The sequence below is a fragment of the Ranitomeya imitator genome, chromosome 5 (genome assembly GCF_032444005.1).
Source record: "Ranitomeya imitator isolate aRanImi1 chromosome 5, aRanImi1.pri, whole genome shotgun sequence".
Taxonomy (NCBI): domain Eukaryota; kingdom Metazoa; phylum Chordata; class Amphibia; order Anura; family Dendrobatidae; genus Ranitomeya; species Ranitomeya imitator.
Genome location: NC_091286.1, coordinates 67727696 through 67749923, shown reverse-complemented (window position 1 = coordinate 67749923; position 22228 = coordinate 67727696). Strand labels below are relative to the sequence as shown.

General features: G+C 44.5%; 1 protein-coding gene across 6 annotated transcripts in view; it reads left to right on the top strand.

The window, feature by feature from the left end:
• MACROD2 (mono-ADP ribosylhydrolase 2) overlaps nt 1–22228 on the top strand; it is a 2991260-nt gene that overhangs the window by 556646 nt on the left and 2412386 nt on the right. The window lies entirely within an intron of this gene.

The window sequence follows — 22228 nt, the reverse complement described above, 5'->3', positions numbered from 1 at the left end:
TTCTATAAATGTTTTTGAGGTGCAGATAAGAGCGAGCCAGTGATGGGATGTGGGGGGTGAATGAAATCTCTGAATCAAGTATGACCCCAAGACAGCGGGTGTGTTGCTGGGGAGTAATGGAGGAACCACACACGGAAATGGCTATGTCGGGCATAGGCACATTAGTAGAGAGAGGAAACACAAGGAGTAAAGTTTTTGACAGGTTCAGTTTCAGATAGGGGGAGAACATGATGTTAGAGACAGCAGCAAAATGGGCCTTTCCGGGAAAAATATATGGGAAAGAAAATCACATTAGGTCTTTTCTTAACCCCTTCAAGACCCAGCCTATTTTGACCTTAAAGACCTTGCCGTTTTTTGCAATTCTGACCAGTGTCCCTTTATGAGGTAATAACTCAGGAACGCTTCAACGGATCCTAGCGGTTCTGAGATTGTTTTTTCGTGACATATTGGGCTTCATGTTAGTGGTAAATTTAGGTCAATAAATTCTGCATTTATTTGTGATAAACACGGAAATTTGGCGAAAATTTTGAAAATTTCGCAATTTTCACATTTTGAATTTTTATTCTGTTAAACCAGAGAGATATGTGACACAAAATAGTTAATAAATAACATTTCCCACATGTTTACTTTACATCAGCACAATTTTGGAAACAAAATTTTTTTTTGTTAGGAAGTTATAAGGGTTAAAATTTGACCAGCGATTTGTCATTTTTACAACGAAATTTACAAAACCATTTTTTTTAGGGACCACCTCACATTTGAAGTCAGTTTGAGGGGTCTATATGGCTGAAAATACCCAAAAGTGACACCATTCTAAAAACTGCACCCCTCAAGGTACTCAAAACCACATTCAAGAAGTTTATTAACCCTTCAGGTGCTTCACAGCAGCAGAAGCAACATGGAAGGAAAAAATGAACATTTAACTTTTTAGTCACAAAAATTATCTTTTAGCAACAATTTTTTTATTTTCCCAATGGTAAAAGGAGAAACTGAACCACGAAAGTTGTTGTCCAATTTGTCCTGAGTACGCTGATACCTCATATGTGGGGGTAAACCACTGTTTGGGCGCACGGCAGGGCTTGGAAGGGAAGGAGCGCCATTTGACTTTTTGAATCAAAAATTGGCTCCACTCTTTAGCGGACACCATGTCACGTTTGGAGAGCCCCCGTGTGCCTAAAAATTGGAGCTCCCCCACAAATGACCCCATTTTGGAAACTAGACGCCCCAAGGAACTTATCTAGATGCATAGTGAGCACTTTGAACCCCCAGGTGCTTCACAAATTGATCCGTAAAAATGAAAAAGTACTTTTTTTTCACAAAAAAATTCTTTTAGCCTCAATTTTTTCATTTTCACATGGGCAACAGGATAAAATGGATCCTAAAATGTGTTGGGCAATTTCTCCTGAGTACACCAATACCTCACATGTGGGGGTAAACCACTGTTTGGGCACATGGTAAGGCTCGGAAGGGAAGGAGCGCCATTTGACTTTTTGAATGAAAAATTATTTCCATCGTTAGCGGACACCATGTCGCGTTTGGATAGCTCCTGTGTGCCTAAACATTGGCGCTCCCCCACAAGTGACCCCATTTTGGAAACTAGACCCCCCAAGGAACTTATTTAGATGCCTAGTGAGCACTTTAAACCCTCAGGTGCTTCACAAATTGATCTGTAAAAATGAAAAAGTACTTTTTTTTCACAAAAAAATTATTTTCGCCTCAATTTTTTCATTTTCACATGGGCAGTAGGATAAAATGGATCATAAAATTTGTTGGGCAATTTCTCCCGAGTACGCCGATACCTCATATGTGGGGGTAAACCACTGTTTGGGCACACGGCAGGGCTCGGAAGGGAAGGCGCGCCATTTGACTTTTTGAATGGAAAATTAGCTCCAATTGTTAGCGGACACCATGTCGCGTTTGGAGAGCCCCCTGTGTGCCTAAACATTGGAGCTCCCCCACAAGTGACCCCATTTTGGAAACTAGACCCCCCAAGGAACTTATCTAGATGCATATTGAGCACTTTAAACCCCCAGGTGCTTCACAGAAGTTTATAACGCAGAGCCATGAAAATAAAAAATAATTTTTCTTTCCTCAAAAATGATTTTTTAGCCTGGAATTTCCTATTTTGCCAAGGATAATGGGAGAAATTGGACCCCAAATATTGTTGTCCAGTTTGTCCTGAGTACGCTGATACCCCATATGTGGGGGTAAACCACTGTTTGGGCGCACGGCAGGGCTCGGAAGGGATGGCACGCCATTTGGCTTTTTAAATGGAAAATTAGCTCCAATCATTAGCGGACACCATGTCACGTTTGGAGAGCCCCTGTGTGCTTAAACATTGGAGATCCCCCAGAAATGACACCATTTTGGAAACTAGACCCCCAAAGGAACTAATCTAGATGTGTGGTGAGGACTTTGAACCCCCAAGTGCTTCACAGAAGTTTATAACGCAGAGCCATGAAAATAAAAAAAAAAATTATTTTCTCAAAAATGATCTTTTAGCCTGCAATTTTTTATTTTCCCAAGGGTAACAGGAGAAATTTGACCCCAAAAGTTGTTGTCCAGTTTCTCCTGAGTACGCTGATACCCCATATGTGGGGGTAAATCACTGTTTGGGCACATGCCGGGGCTCGGAAGTGAAGTAGTGACGTTTTGAAATGCAGACTTTGATGGAATGCTCTGTGGGCGTCACGTTGCGTTTGCAGAGCCCCTGATGTGGCTTAACAGTAGAAACCCCCCACAAGTGACCCCATTTTGGAAACTAGACCCCCAAAGGAACTTATCTAGATGTGTGGTGAGCACTTTGAACCCCCAAGTGCTTCATAGAAGTTTATAATGCAGAGCCGTGAAAATAATAAATACGTTTTCTTTCCTCAAAAATAATTATTTAGCCCAGAATTTTTTAATTTTCCCAAGGGTAACAGGAGAAATTTGACCCCAAAAGTTGTTGTCCAGTTTCTCCTGAGTACGGTGATACCCCATATGTGGGGGTAAACTACTGTTTGGGCACATGCCGGGGCTTGGAATTGAAGTAGTGACGTTTTGAAATGCAGACTTTGATGGAATGCTCTGCGGGCGTCACGTTGCGTTTGCAGAGCCCCTGATGTGCCTAAACAGTAGAAACCCCCCACAAGTGACCCCATTTTGGAAACTAGACCCTGAAAGGAACTTATCTAGATGTGTGGTGAGCACTTTGAACCCCCAAGTGCTTCATAGAAGTTTATAATGCAGAGCCGTGAAAATAATAAATACGTTTTCTTTCCTCAAAAATAATTATTTAGCCCAGAATTTTTTATTTTCCCAAGGGTTACAGGAGAAATTGGACCCCAAAAGTTGTTGTCCAGTTTCTCCTGAGTACGCTGATACCCCATATGTGGGGGTAAACCACTGTTTGGGCACACGTCGGGGCTCAGAAGGGAAGTAGTGACTTTTGAAATGCAGACTTTGATGGAATGGTCTGCGGGTGTCACGTTGCGTTTGCAGAGCCCCTGGTGTGCCTAAACAGTAGAGACCCCCCACAAGTGACCCCATTTTAGAAACTAGACCCCCCAAGGAACTTATCTAGATATGTGGTGAGCACTTTGAACCCCCAAGTGCTTCACAGACGTTTACAACGCAGAGCCGTGAAAATAAAAAATCATTTTTCTTTCCTCAAAAATTATGTTTTAGCAAGCATTTTTTTAGATTCACAAGGGTAACAGGAGAAATTGGACCCCAGTAATTGTTGCGCAGTTTGTCCTGAGTATGCTGGTACCCCATATGTGGGGGTAAACCACTGTTTGGGCACACGTCAGGGCTCGGAAGTGAGGGAGCACCATTTGACTTTTTGAATACGAGATTGGCTGGAATCAATGGTGGCGCCATGTTGCGTTTGGAGACCCCTGATGTGCCTAAACAGTGGTAACCCCTCAATTCTAACTCCAACACTAACCCCAACACACCCCTAACCCTAATCCCAACTGTAGCCATAACCCTAATCACAACACTAACCCCAACACACCCCTAACCCTAATCCCAACTGTAGCCATAATCCTAATCACAACCCTAACCCCAACACACCCCTAACCACAACACTAACCCCAACACACCCCTAACCCTAACCACAACCCTAATTCCAACCCTAACCCTAAGGCTATGTGCCCACGTTGCGGATTCGTGTGAGATATTTCCGCACCATTTTTGAAAAATCGGCGGGTAAAAGGCACTGTGTTTTACCTGCGGATTTTCCGCGGATTTCCAGTGTTTTTTGTGCGGATTTCACCTGCGGATTCCTATTGAGGAACAGGTGTAAAACGCTGCGGAATCCGCACAAAGAATTGACATGCTGCGGAAAATACAACGCAGCGTTCCCGCGCGGTATTTTCCGCACCATGGGCACAGCGGATTTGGTTTTCCATATGTTTACATGGTACTGTAAACCTGATGGAACACTGCTGCGGATCCGCAGCCAAATCCGCACCGTGTGCACATAGCCTAATTCTAAAGGTATGTGCACACGCTGCGGATCCGCAGCAGTTTCCCATGAGTGTACAGTTCAATGTAAACCTATGGGAAACAAAAATCGCTGTACACATGCTGCGGAAAAACTGCACGGAAACGCAGCGGTTTACATTCCGCAGCATGTCACTTCTTTGTGCGGATTCCGCAGCGGTTTTACAACTGCTCCAATAGAAAATCGCAATTGTAAAACCGCAGTGAAATGCGCAGAAAAAAACGCGGTAAATCCGCCATAAATCCGCAGCGGTTTAGCACTGCGGATTTATCAAATCCGCAGCGGAAAAATCCGCAGAGGACCAGAATACGTGTGCACATTCCTAACCCTACCCCTAACCCTACCCCTAACCCTACCCCTACCCCTAACCCTAGCCCTAACCCTAACCCTACCCCTAACCCTACCCCTAACCCTAGCCCTAACCCTAGCCCTAACCCTAACCCTACCCCTAACCCTACCCCTAACCCTACCCCTAACCCTAACCCTATTCTAACATTAGTGGAAAAAAAAAATTTCTTTATTTTTTTATTGTCCCTACCTATGGGGGTGACAAAGGGGGGGGGTCATTTATTATTTTTTTTATTTTGATCACTGAGATAGATTATATCTCAGTGATCAAAATGCACTTTGGAACGAATCTGCCGGCCGGCAGATTCGGCGGGCGCACTGCACATGCGCCCGCCATTTTGGAAGATGGCGGCGCCCGGGAGAAGACGGACGGGACCACGGCTGGATCGGTAAGTATGATAGGGTGGGGGGGGACCACGGGGGGGGGATCGGAGCACGGGGGGGGGGATCGGAGCACGGGGGGGGGAATCGGAGCGCGGGAGGGGTGGAACGGAGCGCGGGGGGCGTGGAACGGAGCACGGGGGGGCTGGAATGGAGCACGGGGGGTGGAACGGAGCACGGGGGGGGGTGGATCGGAGTGCAGGGGGGGTGATTGGAGCACGGGGGGGTGATTGGAGCACGGGGGGAGCGGACACGAGCACGGGGGGGAGCGGAGCACTGGATGGAGGGGAGCCGGAGCAGTGTACCGGCCAGATCGGGGGGGTGGGGGGGCGATCGGAGGGGTGGGGTGGGGGCACACTAGTATTTCCAGCCATGGCCGATGATATTTCAGCATCGGCCATGGCTGGATTGTAATATTTCACCCGTTATAATGGGTGAAATATTACAAATCGCTCTGATTGGCAGTTTCACTTTCAACAGCCAATCAGAGCGATCGTAGCCACGAGGGGGTGAAGCCACCCCCCCTGGGCTAAACTACCACTCCCCCTGTCCCTGCAGATCGGGTGAAATGGGAGTTAACCCTTTCACCCGATCTGCAGGGACGCGATCTTTCCATGACGCCGCATAGGCGTCATGGGTCGGAATGGCACCGACTTTCATGACGCCTACGTGGCGTCATGGGTCGGGAAGGGGTTAAAAATCCATAATACAGATCATCCATACTAACATATAATAAAAATCTGTATTCCATCAGTAATGGATCAGTATCTGCTTTTGCATTTATTTGACATTTTATTTGACTAAATAACACAATGGATTCAGATACTGATCCTGTACCAATAGTAGACTGGAGATTACATATGTTAAGCAGGCTCCATAGACTTCAATGGTCATATTCTATCCCTAAAAGTATGCAGCCCAGAAGTAATGCATGATTAAAAAAAAATAGTATTGGTTAACATTAAAGCGAACCTGTTGCCAGGTTTTACTGATGAGATATGGCCACCACCTTTCAGGCCTGATATACAGTATTTTATATTGATGTATACAAGCCCCCAACCTGACCTGCAAGACAAGAAAAAGACCTTTTATTATACTCACCTGCGCAGAGGTCCTGTCCGAGGGGTGTCTCTGGTCTCAGTCCAGCGCCCGCCTTCTTGCAATGCTGTCCTCCTTCTTGCTACATGTAGATGAAGCTCCCCTATGTCATCCACACAGTCTCACCAGCCTCGCGCTCTTGCGTCGGTGTACTTATCTGCCCTATTGAGGACAGAGTAAAGTACTGCAGTGCGCAGGGGCTCTTTGACCATTACTGGCGCCCGCACACCGCAGTACTTTATTGCAGTACGCCTGCACAAGCGCGCGATGCTGAGGAGATTATGTGAATGACGTAGGGATTCGTCATCCACACAATGCAGGAAGGAGGATGGCATCACAAGAAGGAAGGTGCCAGATCCAGACACCTCTAGGACCGGACCACCCCACAGGTGAGTATAATAAAAGCTCTTTTTCTCATCTTGCAGGTTGGTTTGGGGGCTTACATACAGCATTATAGAATGATATATATCAGGCCTCAAAGGTGGTGGCTGTTTCTCATATCCTGATGACAGGTTACCTTTAATGTCACAACTTAATCCACAAAAAACTCTGGTGAAATACAGAATACATGTATGCCAGTGTGGTTTAGTCTTTAATATACACTGGCAATTAAAACTGATGCCCACCATTATAATGTGAACAAAGTTTAAAAACGTGCAGGTCGTAGATATACAACTGGAAATAAATATTATTGATTACAATAGAAGACTTCAATATCTTTTTCTTTCTAGCTTACCTAACAATCTACAGGTTAGTTTTCATACTTGTTCAACATTTAACAGACCGCCATCTCTCCCAACTTTCCCATACACATGAGCGCTCCGTTTCAACAGGGGAGAGGAGAAAACCACACACCCCTGGAATTTAAACATTCTAATTCCCATAAAACAAAAGGATGAGACATGAAACTCCAAATGCCCAATCCTTCTCCCGCCAACATCATTTGTTTGGTGTATGCAGTGTCGGTGGATGTGGGCCGGAGATTCAAGTTGGGCAGCTTTCGCTCTGGATATCTAACGAAAAAAAATAAATTTCTGCATCATTACAGAAAGGAATTCTATACAGCACAGGGGTGAGTTTCTTAGGGCTGTAGAAGTAGTTTAAATTGAGTTTTGCGGGTGACGCTTCTTTTATGCCTCTGAACTGCCTATTGGTGCCCATACATATTAGAAAACTGTGGGGTGAACGCTTCAATGGCCCAGCAGCTATGTCTCCTGACTCTCATACATATAAACTCCCCATGGCACCGGTGCATAGACTTGGATACAGGCACCTTTATGCATTGTAACATTGAAAAAGAATCAGGAAGGTGATGGAAATTGGATGTGTTTATAGGCATTTTTATAGTTGTGCTATAAAGAAATTGATTTACTGGTATGTAAAATTGAAAAGTTGAGTGTAATTCATGTGCAGTGTGTCCTGGATCCATCTAGCAGTCTCTGGAAAAAAAATATCTTAAAGGCAAATAATTTGTCATTAAGTACCAAGAAAGGGAGAGTGGAAAAAAAAAGGAATAATGTCTCCTCCTCCCCTTTTACCCCTGGCAGGAGGACTGTTACAGGTACACTATAAATCTTCCTCCAGAGAGGTAGGCAAAGTGCAGACTATTTAGGAAAATATCATCATAGTCTGAAAGTCCTGTCAAAATGTGCTGATTGCTGCAGCTCGCCCAAAGCGAAACTCATTGTAATAAAACGCATTGGAGTGGAACATGGTGCCGTTTATGTCATCCGCCTCCCGAATTGTTTTTGTAGTATATAAACCCAAAGCAAACAGCTGTCAGTTAGAAAACCTCGGAAGAGTCCCCATCGACAGGCATTGCTGAGCTCTGCTGCTTCACTTCTTTGAAGAACATGTCAGCTGGGTCCTGGCAACTAGCAGTGGAGGCAGGATCTTAAGCAGCTGAGCGCACTGGATTAGAACAGCTTACATCTTTTGACTTTGTACTGGATCATTGGATTGAAATCACTTTGATAGCTGCTTTTCGAGGATTTTGTATTTTTAAGGTCCATGAAATTATATGTTGAGTTTCTGCCCTTTCAGATTGGACTTTTTTTGAGTAGCTTAATTTAAAGTGTCGTTAAGGCCATGGGATCTAGACTTAGCAGAGCAGCGGGTGTTGGTGAAATGCACAGGATAGAATATGAGCTGGCCAGTCACTAGTGCTAAACTTCTAATAGCAAGCCGATATTGTACTCTGTGCCTCAGTATTCCCCTTTTTTGTTTGTATTAAGATTTTGGTAAATTAAATTATTTAAATTGATATTTCTGGATAAGGTATATCATGGTGCCAAGTCATCTGCACAATTCTGCCAAAACTTACAAAATATTGTACTGTTGTAATTGATCAGTTTTCAGAAAGAAAATAATGGACTTAGTGATATGAGCATGCTAAATCTATGAAGGAGTGTTCCCTACTATCTTTCCACCTCTCTCAAATTCTACTGGCTGCTGAAAGTGGCATACTACCACCCTCTCCTCATTGAGAATATATGCATGCTTGGTGGAATAATATTGTGTATAATATGTTTATTAATTTCCCTTTCTTTCTTTATTTTTCTTTTTCGTTCTCCTTTCTTGCTCACGCATACTCTTTACCTCTCTCACTCTTTTAGCCTTCCCAAGCATACTGCAATCTCCAATAGTCCCATAAGCAGACATTGCTACATTCCATCGTTGCATTTCAGAGTTACATTTTTGGGATTGGTGAGGCCCACAGCAGTTAATCAGCTATCGATCAGCAGGTCATCACCTATGCCTTCGATAAATGATGGTTTGCAATGTTGGGACTTGCCATTTTTCACAGTAATCTTACGGAGTAGCCACTTCCAAATAATGACAGATGCTCTTAAGTTCATAAGTGCCAAAATAATGGAATGAAGGAAAAAAATGTGTCTAGTGTAAAACAGATTAAGTTTATTGTATGAACTTCTACATATATAATATATTTTTTTGTGACGAGAAACCAATGGCATTTTATGGTAAGACCAGCTGCACCCCTATAATTATCTGATGTCACTTCTTAGAAATTTTAAAACTAAAAGTAGTAATATTACAATAGAATAAAAGTGTCAGAAAAACCAAAATGGTATTTGTTAAAACCTTAGATTCCTCAAAGTACTTCCTCCCTTTTACCCTGTTATTTTTAATCTTCCTTTGCATTCTCTCAAGCCGCTTCAACAGGTAGTCGCCTGGAATGTCTTCCATTGAATAGATATGCCTCCTCAAGTATTCATTTGTGGAATTAACAGCTTTCAGAAAGTGTTTAAGATCCAAGGCGTGTTTTGCAAAGTTGGTACACAATGCCATGCAAGTGCTGAGCCCTATTCCACAACTGTTCTAAAACAGAATGTGACGAGAACCACTCAACTTAGTAAAGAAAAATTACGGTCATCATTATTTTAAGATTTGAAGGTCTATCAGTACAAAAAATAGCTAGAACGTTGAAAGTTTCCTAGAGTGCAGTAATGAAAATCATCAACCACTATTATGAAGCGGTGAGGTCCACCCCAAGTAAGGAAGATCAGGAAATACTTATGCCCTGGAGGATAAAGGTACCTTCACACATAACGATATTGTTAACGATATCGTTGCTTTTTGTGACGTAGCAACGATATCGTTAATGAAATCGTTGTGTGACAGCGACCAACGATCAGGCCCCTGCTGGGAGATCGTTGGTCGCTGAATAAAGTCCAGAACTTCATTTCGTCGCTGGACTCCTGCTGACATCGCTGGATCGGCGTGTGTGACACCGATCCAGCGATGTCTTCACTGGTAACCAGGGTAACTAAGCGCAGGGCCGCGCTTAGTAACCCGATGTTTACCCTGGTTACCATCCTAAAAGTAAAAAAAAACAAACAGTACATACTTACCTACAGCCGTCTGTCCTCCAGCGCTGTGCTCTGCTCTCCTCCTGTACTGGCTGTGAGCGTCGGTCAGCCGGAAAGCAGAGCGGTGACGTCACCGCTCTGCTTTCCGGCCGCTGTGCTCACACACAGTACAGGAGGAGTGCAGAGCACAGCGCTGGAGGACAGACGGCTGTAGGTAAGTAGGTACTGTTTTTTTTTTTTTTTACTTTTAGGATGGTAACCAGGGTAAACATCGGGTTACTAAGCGCGGCCCTGCGCTTAGTTACCCGATGTTTACCCTGGTTACCGGCATCGTTGGTCGCTGGAGAGCGGTCTGTGTGACAGCTCTCCAGCGACCAAACAGCGACGCTGCAGCGATCCGGATCATTGTCGATATCGCTGCAGCGTTGCTTAATGTGAAGGTACCTTAAGTTGATCAGTGACCAACCTCAGAAACTGCAAATTGACAGCAGTTTTGATTATATCTCTTAAAAATGATGTACAAACAGCAGGTAGTAGAAACATCTCAACATCATCTGTCTAGAGGAGGTGATGAGAAGCATGTTTTTATGGTCTGCCCATCATTTGTGTAGCAACAGGACAATGACCAGCAACACATCTCCAGGCTATGTTAGTGCTAAGTGATCAAGAAGGAGAGGAATAGAATTCTGAATCAGATGAAATAGTCTCCACAATCTCCTGAACTTCACTCAATTGAGATGCTTTGCGATGAGTTGGATCACAGAGTGAAGGCAAAGCACCCAAACAAGTGCTCAGCACCCCTGGGAGCTACTTTGACTGTTTGCAAACCACTGCTGGTGACTACTCACCTCATGGGATGCTCTTTAGCAGCTTCATGAGATAAAGTGGTCATTAGAGTAAAAAAAGGGGGGGTACTTTAACCCCTTCCCGACCCATGACGCCACGTAGGCGTCATGAAAGTCGGTGCCATTCCGACCCATGACGCCTATGCGGCGTCATGGAAAGATCGCGTCCCTGCAGATCGGGTGAAAGGGTTAACTCCCATTTCACCCGATCTGCAGGGACAGGGGGAGTGGTAGTTTAGCCCAGGGGGGGTGGCTTCACCCCCCCGTGGCTACGATCGCTCTGATTGGCTGTTGAAAGTGAAACTGCCAATCAGAGCGATTTGTAATATTTCACCCATTATAACGGGTGAAATATTACAATCCAGCCATGGCCGATGCTGAAATATCATCGGCCATGGCTGGAAATACTAGTGTGCCCCCACCCCACCCCTCCGATCGCCCCCCCACCCCCCCGATCTGGCCGGTACACTGCTCCGGCTCCCCTCCGTCCAGTGCTCCGCTCCCCCCCGTGCTCGTGCCCGCTCCCCCCGTGCTCCAATCACCCCCCCGTGCTCCAATCACCCCCCCTGCACTCCGATCCACCCCCCCCGTGCTCCGTTCCACCCCCCCGTGCTCCATTCCAGCCCCCCCGTGCTCCGTTCCACGCCCCCCCGCGCTCCGTTCCACCCCTCCCGCGCTCCGATTCCCCCCCCCGTGCTCCGATCCCCCCCCCCCCCGTGGTCCCCCCCACCCTATCATACTTACCGATCCAGCCGTGGTCCCGTCCGTCTTCTCCCGGGCGCCGCCATCTTCCAAAATGGCGGGCGCATGCGCAGTGCGCCCGCCGAATCTGCCGGCCGGCAGATTCGTTCCAAAGTGCATTTTGATCACTGAGATAGATTATATCTCAGTGATCAAAATAAAAAAAATAATAAATGACCCCCCCCCCCCCTTTGTCACCCCCATAGGTAGGGACAATAAAAAAATAAAGAAATTTTTTTTTTTCCACTGTTAGAATAGGGTTAGGGTTAGGGGTAGGGGTAGGGTTAGGGTTAGGGTTAGGGCTAGGGTTAGGGCTAGGGTTAGGGTTAGGAATGTGCACACGTATTCTGGTCCTCTGCGGATTTTTCCGCTGCGGATTTGATAAATCCGCAGTGCTAAACCGCTGCGGATTTATGGCGGATTTACCGCGTTTTTTTCGGCGCATTTCACTGCGGTTTTACAATTGCGATTTTCTATTGGAGCAGTTGTAAAACCGCTGCGGAATCCGCACAAAGAAGTGACATGCTGCGGAATGTAAACCACTGCGTTTCCGTGCAGTTTTTCCGCAGCATGTGTACAGCGATTTTTGTTTCCCATAGGTTTACATTGAACTGTACACTCATGGGAAACTGCTGCGGATCCGCAGCGTTTTCCGCAGCGTGTGCACATACCTTTAGAATTAGGCTATGTGCACACGGTGCGGATTTGGCTGCGGATTCGCAGCAGTGTTCCATCAGGTTTACAGTACCATGTAAACATATGAAAAACCAAATCCGCTGTGCCCATGGTGCGGAAAATACCGCGCGGGAACGCTGCGTTGTATTTTCCGCAGCATGTCAATTCTTTGTGCGGATTCCGCAGCGTTTTACACCTGTTCCTCAATAGGAATCCGCAGGTGAAATCCGCACAAAAAACACTGGAAATCCGCGGAAAATCCGCAGGTAAAACACAGTGCCTTTTACCCGCAGATTTTTCAAAAATGGTGCGGAAATATCTCACACGAATCCGCAACGTGGGCACATAGCCTTAGGGTTAGGGTTGGAATTAGGGTTGTGGTTAGGGTTAGGGGTGTGTTGGGGTTAGTGTTGTGGTTAGGGGTGTGTTGGGGTTAGGGTTGTGATTAGGATTACGGCTACAGTTGGGATAAGGGTTAGGGGTGTGTTGGAGGTAGAATTGAGGGGTTACCACTGTTTAGGCACATCAGGGGTCTCCAAACGCAACATGGCGCCACCATTGATTCCAGCCAATCTCGTATTCAAAAAGTCAAATGGTGCTCCCTCACTTCCGAGCCCTGACGTGTGCCCAAACAGTGGTTTACCCCCACATATGGGGTACCAGCATACTCAGGACAAACTGCGCAACAATTTCTGGGGTCCAATTTCTCCTGTTACCCTTGTGAATCTAAAAAAATGCTTGCTAAAACATAATTTTTGAGGAAAGAAAAATGATTTTTTATTTTCACGGCTCTGCGTTGTAAACGTCTGTGAAGCACTTGGGGGTTCAAAGTGCTCACCACATATCTAGATAAGTTCCTTGGGGGGTCTAGTTTCTAAAATGGGGTCACTTGTGGGGGGTTTCTACTGTTTAGGCACACCAGGGGCTCTGCAAACGCAACGTGACACCCGCAGACCATTCCATCAAAGTCTGCATTTCAAAAGTCACTACTTCCCTTCTGAGCCCCGACGTGTGCCCAAACAGTGGTTTACCCCCACATATGGGGTATCAGCGTACTCAGGAGAAACTGGACAACAACTTTTGGGGTCCAATTTCTCCTGTAACCCTTGGGAAAATTAAAAAATTCTGGGCTAAATAATTATTTTTGAGGAAAGAAAACGTATTTATTATTTTCACGGCTCTGCATTATAAACTTCTATGAAGCACTTGGGGGTTCAAAGTGCTCACCACACATCTAGATAAGTTCCTTTGGGGGTCTAGTTTCCAAAATGGGGTCACTTGTGGGGGGTTTCTACTGTTAAGCCACATCAGGGGCTCTGCAAACGCAACGTGACGCCCACAGAGCATTCCATCAAAGTCTGCATTTCAAAACGTCACTACTTCACTTCCGAGCCCCGGCATGTGCCCAAACAGTGATTTACCCCCACATATGGGGTATCAGCGTACTCAGGAGAAACTGGACAACAACTTTTGGGGTCAAATTTCTCCTGTTACCCTTGGGAAAATAAAAAATTGCAGGCTAAAAGATCATTTTTGAGAAAATATTTTTTTTTTTTTATTTTCATGGCTCTGCGTTATAAACTTCTGTGAAGCACTTGGGAGTTCACAGTCCTCACCACACATCTAGATTAGTTCCTTTGGGGGTCTAGTTTCTAAAATGGTGTCATTTCTGGGGGATCTCCAATGTTTAGGCACACAGGGGCTCTCCAAACGTGACATGGTGTCCGCTAATGATTGGAGCTAATTTTCCATTTAAAAAGCCAAATGGCGTGCCATCCCTTCCGAGCCCTGCCGTGCGCCCAAACAGTGGTTTACCCCCACATATGGGGTATCAGCGTACTCAGGACAAACTGGACAACAATATTTGGGGTCCAATTTCTCCTATTATCCTTGGCAAAATAGGAAATTCCAGGCTAAAAAATCATTTTTGAGGAAAGAAAAATTATTTTTTATTTTCATGGCTCTGCGTTATAAACTTCTGTGAAGCACCTGGGGGTTTAAAGTGCTCAATATGCATCTAGATAAGTTCCTTGGGGGGTCTAGTTTCCAAAATGGGGTCACTTGTGGGGGAGCTCCAATGTTTAGGCACACAGGGGCTCTCCAAACGCGACATGGTGTCCGCTAACAATTGGAGCTAATTTTCCATTCAAAAAGTCAAATGGCACGCCTTCTCTTCCGAGCCCTGCCGAGTGCCCAAACAGTGGTTTACCCCCACATATGAGGTATCGGCGTACTCGGGAGAAATTGCCCAACAAATTTTATGATCCATTTTATCCTACTGCCCATGTGAAAATGAGAAAATTGAGGCGAAAAGAATTTTTTTGTGAAAAAAAATTACTTTTTCATTTTTACAGATCAATTTGTGAAGCACCTGAGGGTTTAAAGTGCTCACTAGGCATCTAAATTAGTTCCTTGGGGGGTCTAGTTTCCAAAATGGGGTCACTTGTGGGGGAGCGCCAATGTTTAGGCACACAGGAGCTATCCAAACGCGACATGGTGTCCGCTAACGATGGAAATAATTTTTCATTCAAAAAGTCAAATGGCGCTCCTTCCCTTCCGAGCCTTACCATGTGCCCAAACAGTGGTTTACCTCCACATGTGAGGTATTGGTGTACTCAGGAGAAATTGCCCAACACATTTTAGGATCCATTTTATCCTGTTGCCCATGTGAAAATGAAAAAATTGAGGCTAAAAGAATTTTTTTGTGAAAAAAAAGTACTTTTTCATTTTTACGGATCAATTTGTGAAGCACCTGGGGGTTCAAAGTGCTCACTATGCATCTAGATAAGTTCCTTGGGGCGTCTAGTTTCCAAAATGGGGTCACTTGTGGGGGAGCTCCAATTTTTAGGCACACGGGGGCTCTCCAAACGTGACATGGTGTCCGCTAAAGAGTGGAGCCAATTTTTGATTCAAAAAGTCAAATGGCGCTCCTTCCCTTCCAAGCCCTGCCGTGCGCCAAAACAGTGGTTTACCCCCACATATGAGGTATCAGCGTACTCAGGACAAATTGGACAACAACTTTCGTGGTTCAGTTTCTCCTTTTACCATTGGGAAAATAAAAAAATTGTTGCTAAAAGATAATTTTTGTGACTAAAAAGTTAAATGTTCATTTTTTCCTTCCATGTTGCTTCTGCTGCTGTGAAGCACCTGAAGGGTTAATAAACTTCTTGAATGTGGTTTTGAGTACCTTGAGGGGTGCAGTTTTTAGAATGGTGTCACTTTTGGGTATTTTCAGCCATATAGACCCCTCAAACTGACTTCAAATGTGAGGTGGTCCCTAAAAAAAATGGTTTTGTAAATTTCGTTGTAAAAATGACAAATCGCTGGTCGAATTTTAACCCTTATAACTTCCTAACAAAAAAAAATTTTGTTTCCAAAATTGTGCTGATGTAAAGTAAACATGTGGGAAATGTTATTTATTAACTATTTTGTGTCACATATCTCTCTGGTTTAACAGAATAAAAATTCAAAATGTGAAAATTGCGAAATTTTCAAAATTTTCGCCAAATTTCCGTGTTTATCACAAATAAATGCAGAATTTATTGACCTAAATTTACCACTAACATGAAGCCCAATATGTCACGAAAAAACAATCTCAGAACCGCTAGGATCCGTTGAAGCGTTCCTGAGTTATTACCTCATAAAGGGACACTGGTCAGAATTGCAAAAAACGGCAAGGTCTTTAAGGTCAAAATAGGCTGGGTCTTGAAGGGGTTAAGGAATCTGAAGTTGAACACACAATCTGGTTTGTTTCTTGGCATTTCTTTACTTTTCCATATGTAATCCTTTTGTTAATAAAGACTAAAGGCAACAAAACCGTGACATATACATTCCCATATGAACATAAAAAAACCATTGGATGAACAAGTTTTGCCTGGCACTCTAGAAAGTGATAGATGGTGATATTCAAAAAGAAAGAGAAAAAGCTGTTATTTACATAAAGAAGAATTTAAAGTGAATCTGTTAATAAAAAATGCTATTAACCTGTAGATATGTGGTTAATCTGCTGGTTAATAGTGTTCTGAACCTGCCGGCACTTGAAACCCAGCTGCTGGAAGAAATTTAACTTTATTCCTCTCGGTAGCGTTTTGGCTTTAGTCACAGGAGTGGTGCTGGCGTGGATTAGGTCACTGTTCTGTGTATAGGGAGCAACTGTTTTAAACGTGCCCCTCGCATGGACTGAAAGCAGCTCACCATTAGGGCCGACTGTCAGTCAGTGCCAGGGGCGCAGTTACAGCCACCGCTCTCTATACACAGAGCGTTACTGTACCCATTCCGGAGCCGCCTTTGTAGCTGAAAACTGAACGCTATTGGGAGGAATTAAGTTAGTTTCTTCTCGAGAGCAGTGGTCTAAGTGCCAGCGCCAGGCAGGTTCAGAACATGTTTTTAACCTGCAGATTAACCCCATATCTTCAATTCAATAACGATCCAATTGTATGCTCATATAAAACCAGGAGAACTACTCTTTAACAAATGGAAATGGAGGCACAGAAGTTGAAGTTTACATTTGTTTTTTTTTAAGATTTAACGTGGAACCTCGGAACCACGGTCTGGGGGGCTCTGAAGGGGGCGTGGCTACGTGAGCCCCAGACACCCGTGGTATGTCCCCTCGAACAGTGTCAGAATGGAATGCCTGGAGGACACGGGTGCTACCTCCAATTAGACCCCGAACTTGCAGCAGCTGTCCCAGCTGGACAAACTGACAAGCAGGGTTAGCGGGAGACATGGAGCTAACAAGGTGATACCGGGTGGATGGGTAGAAGCTGGTTCCAGCAGTACTGGCATTGTCCAGAGATGAGGTTGGCAGATTGACGGGACGAGACGGATCTGGCGTAGACAGAGCAAACATCGTCCAAGATAGCCAGTTAACCGGTAGCTGATGATCTGTGGAGACAGAGTGTATAAGCAGGGCACTGGCAGAGAACTTCAAAAACAGAAGCACATGCTGAAAGGAACCGGAAGAAGCAACAGTGGATACTTGTTGCTCTGGAGCCCTCCCTTTGGTGGAGGAGCTAGAAATAGCAATGAACAACACACCATTGACCAGAAGCCTCTTTTTAAAAAAAAATGCGTGCTGTCTCTTTAAGAGACCGGGAGTGAGCGCGCACGTGTGACCTAAGCACTCTGCCTGAGAACCTGCTGGCAGTGCGCCACGAGCAGGTGAGGAAGGAGAGGCAGAGGCTGCATCCTGACAGCGTGGAGCCGGCACAGAGCAGGAGTCTCGATGGGGACCCCGCAAAGGTACAGAAACCGAACCGGTTGTAATATACACCACAATCTATAATATAACGCTGGGATCATCACTCTGTCAGAAGCCTTTATAGACTGCGCAAACGCCTGTGCAGTCTAGACCCCACAGAGTGACACAGCCCAGGAGATTGTGGTATGCATACCGCGATCTACGACGGAGAAGCAGGGACATGCCAGGAGGGTGAGTATGCTATATTCTCCTGTCCCTGTTCCACCGCTGCACGCCGCTCTGTCTTCCGCATCCTCTGCATGTGACATTCAGGTCAGAGGGCGCGATGACGTGGTTAGTGCGCCCTCTGACTGAACAGTCACAGCCAGAGGACCCGGAAGACGGAGCGGCGCGCAGTGGTGGAACGGGAACAGATGAATATAGCAAGTGCTGGGGGCCTTAGCCAGCGGCGATTCCGGCATCTGACCCCAATAGCGCACCAGTGTCCCCGCCTGTTCAGGCCCCCGGCACTCTGCACCCAGCGATGATGGGAGAGTATGTCATTTTTATTTTTTTCAATCGCAGCAGCATACGGGGCATATTATACTATGGAGCATCTTATGGGGACCATCAACCTTTATGGAGCAGCGTACGTGGCATATTATGCTATGGTGTATCTTATTGGGGCCATCAACCTTTATGGAGCAGCATACGGGGCATATTATGCTATGGTGTATCTTATTGGGGCCATCAACCTTTATGGAGCAGCGTACGGGGCATATGGATGGGAGCAGCACATGACAGGATGAGGGAGCAGCACATTACAGAATGGGGCTCAGGATGGGAGCAGCACAGTACAGAATGGGGGCGCAGGATGGAAGCAGCACAGTACAGAATGGTGGCACAGGATGGGTGCAGCACATTACAGAATGGGGGCGTAGGATGGGAGCAGCACATGACAGGATGGGTGCGCAGGATGGGTGCAGCACATTACAGAATGGGGGTGCAGGATCGGAGCAGCACATGACAGGATTGGGGTGCAGGATGGGAGCACATGACTAGATGAGGGCTCAGGAAGAGAGTAGCACATGACAAGATGGAGGAGCACAAAACAGGATGAGGATGGGGGCGCAAGATGGTAGCAGCACATGACAAGATTAGGGCTCAGGATGGAAGCAGTACATACCAGGATGGAGACCATATACCAATATAAATGCTCGCCACCCGGGCATAGAACGGGTTCAATAGCTAGTATTCATATATTTGGGATTTGCCAGCAGCTGTTATAAAGGCAAATATCTGTGTAATCTGGACATGAAGTGGATAGAGGAATACTCTAAAATATGTGCAGAAATGTATACATATTCCCAGAAAAACATTTATTCATTCTACAATGGGGCCGAGCATCATTGAAAACTTAAACCAACCTAATAACTTGGACTATCTTATTTTTTTATGCTGCTATTGTCAGTCTGTGTTTTTAAAAGGTTTTTAATTGTTACATCCCATTATTGTACAAATATAGATTTTTTTTTTCCCTTGAATGAATATACATTTTTGAACATACCTTGTAGTCTCTTGTTTATGTATCATGCACAGGCATTTTGTATCCCTGCTTCGTGTACCCTCCACTAGAAAGTTTCTTAAAATGGGAACCAATCTCAAAAGAATAATATGTGGAAGATGCCAGAATAAAAAAATACAGCTGTGTAACAAAAAACAAACAAAAAACTTGAATATGTAGGTCTACCCTTTGACCTAACTCTGGATAAATGTAATGTGTGGCCCTTTAAAACATGGGATACATTTAGACCACCATGCTACATGAAGTTGACCACTTTTTTTTTTTACTTTTGAGGTATGTGCCCTTTTTGGCCTCTCATTAGTTAATACACATAAAAAAAGTGTGCAAAAAATGGAAAAAGATGAATCTGGTTTCCTCTGTTACTTTGTAACACTTCTTCTCCAGGGCATTGGCTGTGTCAGTTTATACATGAGCCCCCCATCTTGACTTATGCCTACATGTATTATTTTTTGTAAGACTACAGATATAACGAATGTAAACCTTTCATTCCACATCAGAAATTGGAATGAAACAAAAGCACATTCTGACTTTGCTTTCACAATTATTTCATACCACATATTCTGAAGTTTGGAAACAAGAGACAGTTTTGCTACAGATATCTCCTAGTATGTTTATTATTCTGCTGGAAATGTGCAAGAAGCACATTGGTCTGTCTTGACATGTTGTATAACCTCACAAAATAATTCCATATGTTCTACATTTCGGAGGTTTTCTTTCTGATTCCACATTCCAAACAGGCTAATCATGTAAAGGTGGCTGCAGAACCATCTCTGGGGCTGAGCATCCAGCCCTGTCCCTTCCCCACCCCTAACCCCGAGGCAGATTGCGTTTCCCGAACAGCAACACAGCATTCATTTCCAGATTACAGTAAAGGCCCCGTCACACATAGCGACGCTTGAGCGATTCCGACAACGATACGACCTGTCAGGGATCGCTCAAGCGTCGCTATGTGGTCGCTGGTGAGATGTCAGTGAGATCTGTACAACGATCCTATTTCATGACGATTCAATGGGACGTCCTGTCAGCGAGGTCGTTGGTAAGGTGTCAAACACAGCGATGTGTGCTACCCAGCGGGACCTCAACGATCAAAAAAAGGTCCAGGCCATTCCGACACGACCAGCGATCTCACAGCAGGGGCCTGGTCGCTGCTACGTGTCACACATAGCGAGATTGCTACTGAGATCGCTGTTGCGTCACAAAATTTGTGACTTAGCAGCGATCTCGCTAGCGATCTCGCTGTGTGTGACGGGGGCTTAAGACATCTTTATTTGCTTTTAGACATCTGAAATTGAATGTAGATGTGAAAGATTAGATCTCACCTGGTCTGCAAGATATAGCTTTTCCCCGACCCCTTTTTGGGCTTTTTGAATTTTTCATACACAAAAAAAATGAAACCTAATAGCTATATTAAATCCGAAAGAAATAAACTGGAGTAAAAGTTGGTATAGATGTAGACGTGAGGTCATGTTTGACACGTTAAGGTTTTGATACTAGAAGTTAGAAACAACTGGTGGGTACACCTTGGCAATACTGGGATGGCCTTTACACTTTTTTTTTTTAAATAAAAAACAAGTGTCTAAGGCTATGTGCCCATTTTGCAGATTTCTGTGCGGATTTTTCCGCTCAGTTTTTGAAAAATCTGCAGGTAAAACGCACTGCGGATTTCCAGTGTTTTTTGTGCGATTTTCACCTGCGGTTTCCTATTGAGGGGCAGGTGCAAAACACTGTGGAATCCGCACAAAGAATTGACATAATGCGGAAACTAAACCCAGCATGGGCACTGCAGATTTTGTTTTCCATAGGTTTACATGGTACTGTAAACCGCATGGGAAAACTGCTGCGAATCCGCAGCTGCCGATCCACTGCAGATCTGCAGCCAAATCCGCAACGTGTGCATATACCTTCAGACGTATTTAATGTTATTTATATGCACTTAGTGTATATGCTCATTTTGTTTCTATCTTGGCTTTTGTCTGTTTAAATGGCCAGTGTGAACATGCTCCAGCACTTTGCTTGTATACCAACTTCAGCCAGTTGACTTCTTTTGAATTTAATATAGCCAAGTTGGTATACATGCGAAGTGTAAGAGCACGTTCACACTGGCCATTTAAACAAGCAAAACCTAATGCGGCGGCATAACGGTCAGTCACTTATCGCAGCTGCTTTAACGAGCATCCCCTGATGACATCCGGAATCATGAGCAGTGATGAAGGCAGAAAGGAGTGACCAAAGTTTCTTATTCCCCTGCCACACTACTTCTTTATTTCATAAATTAATAGTACACACATGAAAATGAGCAGCTTTTTTAATATATCTGAAAGAAATCTGCTTCTTTCACCCTCCATTCAAGGATAAAATCTGTATTTAATAAAGGTGGATTAACAATTACTGAGATAATGATAGTTGGTGCTTTTAAATTCTATGAAAAGGGAGGACAGTTACTCTGTAAGGCTGGGTTCACACTAGGGTTTGAATATGCAGCGTAGGCCTGCGTACTTCTTTCCTCCAGATCTGCATACATCCACATCCGTCCTGCTTACCTATATTTAACCCCTTAGTGACCGAGCCAAATTTTTGAAATCTGACCAGTGTCACTTTATGTGGTAATAACGCTGCAACACTTCAAAAAATCCCAGTGATTTTGAGATTGTTTTTTCGTGACACATTATACTTTATGATAATGGTAAATTTTGTTCAACATTTTTTGTGTTTATTTATAAAAAATATCAAAAATTTGAGAAAAATGTTAAAAAATTAGCAATTTTCTAAATTTGAATGATTATCCCTTTAATCCAGATGGTCATACAACAGCAAACCATTAATAAATAACATTTCCCACATGTCGGCTTTACATCAGCACCATTTGTAAAATGTTATTTTATTTTGTTAGCATTTTAGGAGGTTTAAAAATGTAGCAGCAATTTTTCACTTTTTCAAAGAAATTTACAAAATTTATTTTTTTAGGGACTTATCCATGTTTGAAGTGACTTTAGGGGTCCCATATATTGGGAAACCCGCAAACGTGATACCATTTTAAAAACAGCACCCCTAATC